Source organism: Pseudophryne corroboree, chromosome 1 (assembly GCF_028390025.1).
Source record: "Pseudophryne corroboree isolate aPseCor3 chromosome 1, aPseCor3.hap2, whole genome shotgun sequence".
NCBI classification, from domain to species: Eukaryota; Metazoa; Chordata; class Amphibia; order Anura; family Myobatrachidae; genus Pseudophryne; species Pseudophryne corroboree.
The window spans coordinates 1,205,458,214-1,205,467,571 of NC_086444.1; positions in this window are offsets into that span (position 1 = coordinate 1,205,458,214).

A 9,358-nucleotide genomic window follows, 5' to 3' on the forward strand; every position below is an offset into this window, starting at 1 on the left:
GGGTACCTGTAAAAATAAGAGACAGATTACTTACCTACATCCCACGCCGATTACGTCCACTTGTCCAGTAGAATTCAATAGGGGTACCTGTAAAAATTAAAATGATACTTACAAACTGCAATCCACAGGAGGAGAGAGAGAGAGAGAGAGAGAGAGGGGGGGGGGGGGGGGGAGAGACTAACCTGCTGCTGCTGCTGGGGAGACCGGCACACACTGCAGGGCCACGACGGGAGGACGGAGCCGGCGGTGGAGGGGAAGAGCCGCACACCGCCGCTCCTGTCAGCGGCAGCGGAGGAGGATGGGGCGCACACTACAGACGCCAATAACCGCCGGGACAGTTAACACACACACACACAATTAACACACGCACACTGTCCCACACACAATTAACACGCACGCACGCACTCTGTCCCACACACACAAATAACACACACGCACACTGTCCCACACACAATTAACAAACACGCACTTTCCCACACACACACACAATTAACACACTCACACTGTCCCACACACACACACACACAATTAACACACACACACTGTCACACACACACACAATTAACAAACACGCACTGTCCCACACACACAATTAACACACTCACACTGTCACACACACACACAATTAACACACGCACACTGTCCCACACACACACACACACGCAGTCACACACACACAATTTACACACACTCAAACTGTCCCATACACACAATTAACACTCACACTGTCCCACACACACACAATGTCCCACACACAACACACACGCACACTGTCCGACACACACACACTTAACACACACACACAAAAAAAATGTCCCGCACCCCCTTCCCGCTCACCTGCACGCCACTCACTGCTGTCAGGGCTGAGGGCAGGGGCCGCACGCACGCCCCCCCCCCCCCCCCCCCCCCGAGGTCGCGCACGCGCATGCGCGCACCTCCGCGGTCGCGATCGCGTACACACACAGTCACTTTGCAGGGGGGAGTAGGGGGAGGCTACTGGCTGCCGCTGCCTGTCTATTGTGACAGGCACAGCAGCCGGGGAGACAGGGAAAGCGCCGCGGGTAGCGCCGGCGGAATCCCTGAAGCATGGGGCGAGTGGGCCGTGCAGGTGCCGGTGGCGCCCCCCTCTGTTGGGGCTGCCATGGCGCCCAGGGCACGTGCCCTGCTCGCCCCGTGCTAGATACGCCTCTGCTTGGTTCGGTTTGGATCCACAAAATTAGGGTGGGTTTTGGGTTTATAAAGAACCGAATTGCACATCTCTCATTTCCAATTTCCAATTTTCAGATATCCTTGAAGATGTTGACACTGCAAATATAGACCAATAACTAAAGAGACTCAGCTGATGCAAGATATCCCAAATTTTCAAAGAATTCTATTTTACTTCTACCAAAGTTAGGATTGTTGATTCAGCAACCCCCTGAAGAACCAACAACTTCACAGCCTATGAAACCATCTTCAGATCTAACTGTAAAGGAGTGAACCATGGTGACCAAACCATTAAACCCTTACCAGGTACCAGGACTGGAAGCTGAGGATGTTACAGGAGTTATAGTACTGTATAACTTTGCACTACATTAACTCTGCATAACTTTCAGGAGGCTAGAAGGAGAATAGACGGTCACTATGTCCACCATTTAATTTTAAAAACCATGACTAGCAGAAAGATATGTTGCAGTTCTTAGTCATATGCTACTTTACATACTGTAGCTCACTCCAAGGCTTTTGTAAACTGTAGTTACTGTACAGTAAAGCCCTCCTATGGCATACTATAATATTTGTTTCTGAGTATTTAACTCCATTGGGGAAAACAAAATAAAGTATTTTATATTATATGCTACAATATGCATATTACAGTAGCTACTATTCTATTACTTACAGGTTGAGCTCCACTGATTAGCGTAAACAACTGAATCACGTACAGCAATTGTTCTATTACTGTTCTGTACAAAGTTTTCAACAAGTTTATGCGCGGATGTTTGTTTACATGTTAAAACAGACTTCGGTTACAATCCCAATGGTTAGGATCCCAGGGCCAAGACACAATGGAATGCCGATGCTCGAATACCAAAAGGGGCCAGGACACCAACACAAGATTCCCAACCGACGGGATCCCGATTGTTGAGACAGAAGGACAGGTAAGTACTACGCCAGGGATGGGGGTGGGTTAGGTTTATATAACGCATGGGGGACTTATGTTTAGGGTGAGAGGAGGGGGGTTAGGCTGTGGGGGTAGGTGGTTAGGTTTAAGGTGTGGGGAGAGGGGGATTGGTTTAGGTGTCACCCTGGGGGTTATGCTTAGGTTGGGGGGGGGGGGGGTTGTTGTTAGGCACCTAAAAGGGAGGGTTAGGGTAGGGGAAAGGTTAGACTACTTACTGCCCCTTCTCAGGATAACGACTGTCGAGATGCCGCTGACGGTCTCCTAATCTCTGGCATCCTGACCCATTTAAAACTTTCATACCCAACCCATTTAAAATCTTATTCCAGTATGCCTAACTAACTTAAATGACACAGACATACAATACTCTATATATGTAAATAAAACACAAAATGATCCCACCGCCAATTGTAATATTTTAATATTATGTCAACAAAATCAAGTAATCAATTGATCATTAAATCTGTAGAACCATAGAAATTAACCATGAAAAAGTTTAAAATGCTGCAATTTAATATGAAAGGAGCAATTTCACATCTAACATAAATGCCAAAGGGAAACAGATTTTTTTTTTTTTTTTGGGGGGGGGGGGATTTCTAAAACATTGAATGTTTCTATAATTTGTTGGATTAATTTCCTCCTCTTTCACCCGTAGTCACATGTTCCATCACCTTGAAAGTCCAATATTGGGGTATGTTCGCTATACTGAATGTGAGGATAAATTGAACTAATTCTTGTTTCCTCTTTTCATTTTATTTAAGTAGGTAAGACCTTTCCAGGTCTCTAGTTATGTTGCTTCCATTAAAGGTTCAATCACATACCCATTGTCCTCACTTATTTTGTCCTTACTACAATTCCTCTTAATTCTATAGAATTGGGAGTAGGAGATGCTGTTTTTCCCACTAATTCAAGTGACTGCTTTTATAATGCAGATAGCTTCGTATCGACACATTAGATAAAGTTCTTGGTAATAACCTCTACTATTAATATTAGATCCAGGAAGCCCATTTAATTGTCAGGAATATATTGTAAAATCTATTTAAAATTATCCTAGTATAATGTGTATAAAGAATGTTTGTCAATTATTGCCCACATGTAAGAGTCACTCCATATTTCTCTATGGGATCATTCTTGAATACAATATATAGGTATGTATCAATCAGGAGTCTGAATGCTTCCTTTAAATATGATAAATGGACCACAATTACTAGCTGTGGAAAATCTCTAACCCCTTCCGCACTGTCTCTCTCCAACAGTCTCATCCCACCACATCTCTCCATAGCCTCATCTTCCCCCTGTGTATTTCCATAGCCTCAGACCCCATTTCTTTCCATAGCCTCATCTTCCCCCTGTGTATTTCCATAGCCTCAGACCCCATTTCTTTCTATAGCATCATCTTCCCCCTGTGTCTTTCCATAGCCTCAGACCCCATTTCTCTCCATAGCCTCATCTTCACCATGTGTCTTTCCATAGCCTCATACCCCATTTCTCTCCATATACTCATCTTCCCCATGTGTCTTTCCATAGCCTCATACCCCATTTCTCCCCATAGCCTCACCTTCCCCATGTGTCTTTCCATAGCCTCAGACCCCATTTCTCTCCATTGCCTCATCTTCCCCATGTGTCTTTCCATAGCCACAGACCCCATTTCTCTCCATATCCTCATCTTCCCCCTGTGTCTTTCCATAGCCACAGACCCCATTTCTCTCCATATCCTCATCTTCCCCATGTGTTTTTCCATAGCCTAAGACCCCATTTCTCTCCATAGCCTCATCTTCCCCATGTGTCTTTCCATAGCCACAGACCCCATTTATTTCCACAGTCTCATCTTCCCAATGTGTCTTTCCATAGCTATAGACCCCATTTCTCTCCATATCCTCATCTTCCCCATGTGTTTTTCCATAGCCTAAGACCCCATTTCTCTCCATAGCCTCATCTTCCCCATGTGTCTTTCCATAGCCACAGACCCCATTTATTTCCACATCCTCATCTTCCCAATGTGTCTTTCCATAGCCACAGACCCCATTTCCACAGCCTCATCTTCCCAATGTGTCTTTCCATAGCCACAGACCCCATTTCCACAGCCTCATCTTCCCCATGTGTCTTTCCATAGCCACAGACCACATTTCTCTCCATAACCTCATATTCACCCTGTGTCTTTCCATAACCTCAGAACCCATTTCTCTCCATATCCTCATCTTCCCCATGTGTCTTTCCATAGCCACAGACCCCATTTATTTCCACAGCCTCATCTTCCCCATGTGTCTTTCCATAGCCTCATCTTCCCCATGTGTCTTTCCATAGCCACAGACCCCATTTATTTCCACAGCCTCATCTTCCCCATGTGTCTTTCCATAGCCACAGACCCCATTTCTCTCCATAACCTCATATTTCCCCTGTGTCTTTCCATAGCCTCAGACCCCATTTCCCTCCATATCCTCATCTTCCCCATGTGTCTTTCCATAGCCTCAGACCCCATTTCTCTCCATATCCTCATCTTCCCCATGTGCCTTTCCATAGCCACAGACCCCATTTATTTCCACAGCCTCATCTTCCCCATGTGTCTTTCCATAGCCATAGACCCCATTTCCCTCCATATCCTCATCTTCCCCATGTGTCTTTCCATAGGCTCAGACCCCATTTCTCTCCATATCCTCATCTTCCCCATGTGTCTTTCCATAACCTCAGACCCCATTTCTCTCCATATCTTCATCTTCCCCATGTGTCTTTCCATAGCCACAGACCCCATTTATTTCCATATCCTCATCTTCCCCATGTGTCTTTCCATAGCCACAGACCCCATTTATTTCCATATCCTCATCTTCCCCATGTGTCTTTCCATAGCCACAGACCCCATTTATTTCCATATCCTCATCTTCCCCATGTGTCTTTCCATAGCCACAGACCCCATTTCCCTCCAAAGCCCCAGCTCACTGCACTGTTTCTCAAGCAGCTTCAGCTCACCCTATGTCTCTGGAGCAGCCCTCCATGCCTCTGCAGCAACCCCTCACCTGAGCCCCAGCCCCTCCTGTGCCTCTGCAGCAGTCCTCCCTTCCTGTGACCCTGCAGCAGCCCTCCCACCCAGATATCTGTTCCTGAAAGAAAAAAAATGATTTACATTTTTTTAGGTAAATAATAAAAAATTATACACCATGTTGTGTTTCAATTTGGCAACAGTCGTGACAAACAGCAGTTAGGATAAAAATAATCTGGCAAGGACATGGTCATAGGGGGTAATTCAGAGTTGATCGTAGCAGCAAATTTGTTAGCAGTTGGGCAAAACCATGGCCCTCATTCCGAGTCGTTCGCTCGGTAATTTTCTTCGCATCGCAGTGAAATTCCGCTTAGTACGCATGCGCAATATTCACACTGCGACTGCGCCAAGTAATTTTACAATGAAGATAGTATTTTTACTCACGGCTTTTTCTTCGCTCTGGCGAACGTAGTGTGATTGACAGGAAATGGGTGTTACTGGGCGGAAACACGGCGTTTTCGGGGCGTGTGGATAAAAACGCTACCGTTTCCGGAAAAAACGCAGGAGTGGCCGGAGAAACGGGGGAGTGTCTGGGCGAACGCTGGGTGTGTTTATGACGTCAAACCAGGAACGACAAGCACTGAACTGAACGCAGATGCCGAGTAAGTCTGAAGCTACTCTGAAACTGCTAAGTAGTTTGTAATCGCAATATTGCGAATACATCGGTCGCAATTTTAAGAAGCTAAGATACACTCCCAGTAGGCGTAGGCTTAGCGTGAGCAACTCTGCTAAATTCGCCTTGCGAGCGATCAACTCGGAATGAGGGCCCATGTGCACTGCAGGGGGGGGGGGCAGATGTAACATGTGCAGAGAGAGTTAGATTTGGGTGGGGTGTGTTCAAACGGAAATCTAAATTGCAGTGTAAAAATAAAGCAGCCAGTATTTACCCTGCACAGAAACAAAATAACGCACCCAAATCTAACTCTCTCTGCAAATGTTACATCAGCCCCACCTGCAGTGCACATGGGCCCTCATTCCGAGTTGTTCGCTCGCTAGCTGCTTTTAGCAGCTTTGCACATGCTAAGCTGCCGCCCTCTGGGAGTGAATCTTAGCTTAGCAGAATTGTGAACAAAAGATTAGCAGAATTGCGAATACAAATTTCTTAGCAGTTTCTGAGTAGCTCAAGACTTACTCCTACACTGCGATCAGTTCAGTCAGTTTCGTTCCTGGTTTGACGTCACAAACACACCCAGCGTTCGCCCAGCCACTCCCCCGTTTCTCCAGACACTCCCGCGTTTCTCCCTGACACGCCTGCGTTTTTCCGCACACTCCCAGAAAACGGTCAGTTTCCGCCCATAAACACCCACTTCCTGTCAATCACACTATGATCAGCAGAATGATGAAAAAATCTTGTTACGCCGTGAGTAAAATACCAAACTTTTGTGCAAATTTACTTGGCGCAGGCGCACTGCGAACATTGCGCATGCGCAGTTTGTGACTAATCGCTCCGTAGCGAAAAAAAATAACGAGCGAACAACTCGGAATGAGGGCCATGGTTTTACCCAACTGCTAACAAATTTGCTGCTACGATCAGGTCTGTATTACCCTCATAGTCTGACCCTCAGAAACCTGTAGGCAGCCTTAGGCTAAATCAGAACCATTGGCCAATTTCGGTTATATACAGAAAGCATCATTTCTGTGCTGGAACACATTTTTGTATTAAATTCCTCCCTTGACCCAACTAAAATAAACTTACAAGGTCAAGCTAATTTCATCTCAGTGATGTAAACTATAATGTTGCTGATCCGGCATGTTGTAGGATAATTAAATCATCTTTAGATTCCCGCCGCAAATACTGTCCAAAGTACGAAGGCACTACAATATTAAGTCTAAAATCTAAGCAATTTAGAGCAATATCCTCAGAGACAAATGTAGAAAGGGGCCACAAAAAGATAGGTTTCACAATTCTCATGTGGCTCGTTGTCTTAATTGACTCTTTGCAAAGAAAAGCAATTTCACTCCATGTGACACTAGCGGCAAAAGTAATGTGATTAGATCTCCTTTTCACCCAACGAGTAGGAATTAGAGATCATTCCCCCACCAATTAAACCGAAAGTTAAATGCCAGTAATTTGCAAAGGGGATACGACAGAGGCAGAGAAACTCTTTTACTTTTGGAAAGAAAAGTTAAGCCTTTTTTTTTTTCTTTTTCATTTGGCTGCAATAACTACGACTACTATTTTTGCATTGTTGAATGTTTCATAAAACCCAGTGATATGAATTTTTTCCGACTATGAACAAAATAACCAACGACTATAAATTCCTCACTAGCAGTAAAACCTTCAGGATCTGCAACTTTATTTTTACTTTCAAAGTTCAAATGGTTCAACGGTTTGTTCATTTCCTCTGGGAAATTAAATGTTACCTGTGCAGCTTTTTTTTCAGACTTTTGATACCACTTGGGAGTTTATGCCAATATTTGGTTGAAAAACTATATAAAGAATTCCCTAATGCATATGAAAATGATGCTAATACTTTTCACAAACAACTTTCTTCCTGCTTCCTTATTATATAAGAGGTTGAAAACAAAATGGCTTCTGAAAGAGCAATGCTGAGTAAAACTGGACTGTGTGTTATTGTGGCTTAGGCACAAGTTCTACAAAGGAATAAAACTGCTGGTGGAAACATCTGAAGTTAGTAAATCCTATTTTGAAATATTCTGACCTAGAGTCCAAATCTAGATAACTTTTGCTGAACTGATTTTGCATTACTAAACTAATTAGCTAGACATACAGAGTATTGTACAAGAAACTATTATGCTAAAATCATCTTGTAGGACTGCAGATGTATGCTGTATGTGTATGGCGAACGTTGCATTGTTGCCATCTACTTTGTCATACAGGAAGTGTTTGTCATACAGGAAGTGCCTCTGCAACCATCTCCTATATATTTGCCCAGATCTGTGACTCTGTGACTCATTTCCTAATGCTGGGCGGAGACACAATGCTGGGTGGAGTCTGAGTCATAGAGTGACATATCTGGGTGGCTGATGCAGGGCATGATTCCATAAGTCTCTGGTGAGTGGTAAGCACTTTAAATATAGTTGATGAAAGCACCTAAGATGCAGAGGTCATGCTCCCTTCCTAACCACATGCTGCTGCGTCTATTTCCATCCTGCCCCCTGCATCTATACCTCCCCCACCCGTGGCGCCCCCACACCCACACCTTCCCAACCCGCGGCACCCCCTTGGCACCCACGCACCAGCACCTCCCATCCGTGGCACCCCCACACCTGCCTCTCCCCCACCCTCAGCACCCCTGCCCCTCCCACGCTCACAGCACACCCTCCCTCCCACCTGGGAAACCATCGCACCTCCCCCACCCATGGCAACCTAGCACATGCCCCTCCCTCACCCACAGCACCCCCGCAACCACCCCTCCCCACCATCAGTGGCCATGGAACCCTCCCCCACCCAAAGCATCTACATACCCCATCTGAGGAAGCCCGCACCCGCAGTACCTCTGGAACCCCTCACCCAACCATACCACCCCGCACTCGCCCCTCCCCCAAATGCACCCCCCCTGCACCGACCCCTTCCCCATGCACAGCACCTCCAGACCCCCTCCTTCATCCAAGGTCCCCCACACCTGCCCCTCCCCCACCAGCAGCACCTCTAGACCCACTACCCCATCCTAGCCCCCTGCTCACCTGCCCCTCCCCCACACACAGCACCTCTGCACCCTATCCGTGCCCCCCGTACCTGCCCCTCCCCCACCAGCAGCACCTCTGGACACCCTCCCCCATCCACAGCCTTCCTCTGCACCCACCCCTCCACCACATGTAGCACCTTGGAGACCATCCACAGCCACTACCAGTGATTCCCTAAATCAGGGGTGATCAACGGCACTGAGAGGCACTTCCACCTCACTGCACCCACCCCCTTTCCAAGCCCCCACACACACCCTGAACTTCTGTGAGTATAGGTGCTACCAATGGACATTGGGTTAATAAGAAACACTGATACTGTAGCCACTATGTGTATAAGCGACACTGCTATCTTTGGGTATTGTGTGTATAAGTGGCACTGCTATCTGTGGGAATTGTGTATAAGTGGTGCTGCTAACTGTGGCCACTGTGTGTATAAACGCAGCTACTACCTGTGGCCATTGTGTGTAGAAGCGACTCTTCTACCTGTGGGCACTATGTGTATAAGCGGCTCTGCTACCTGT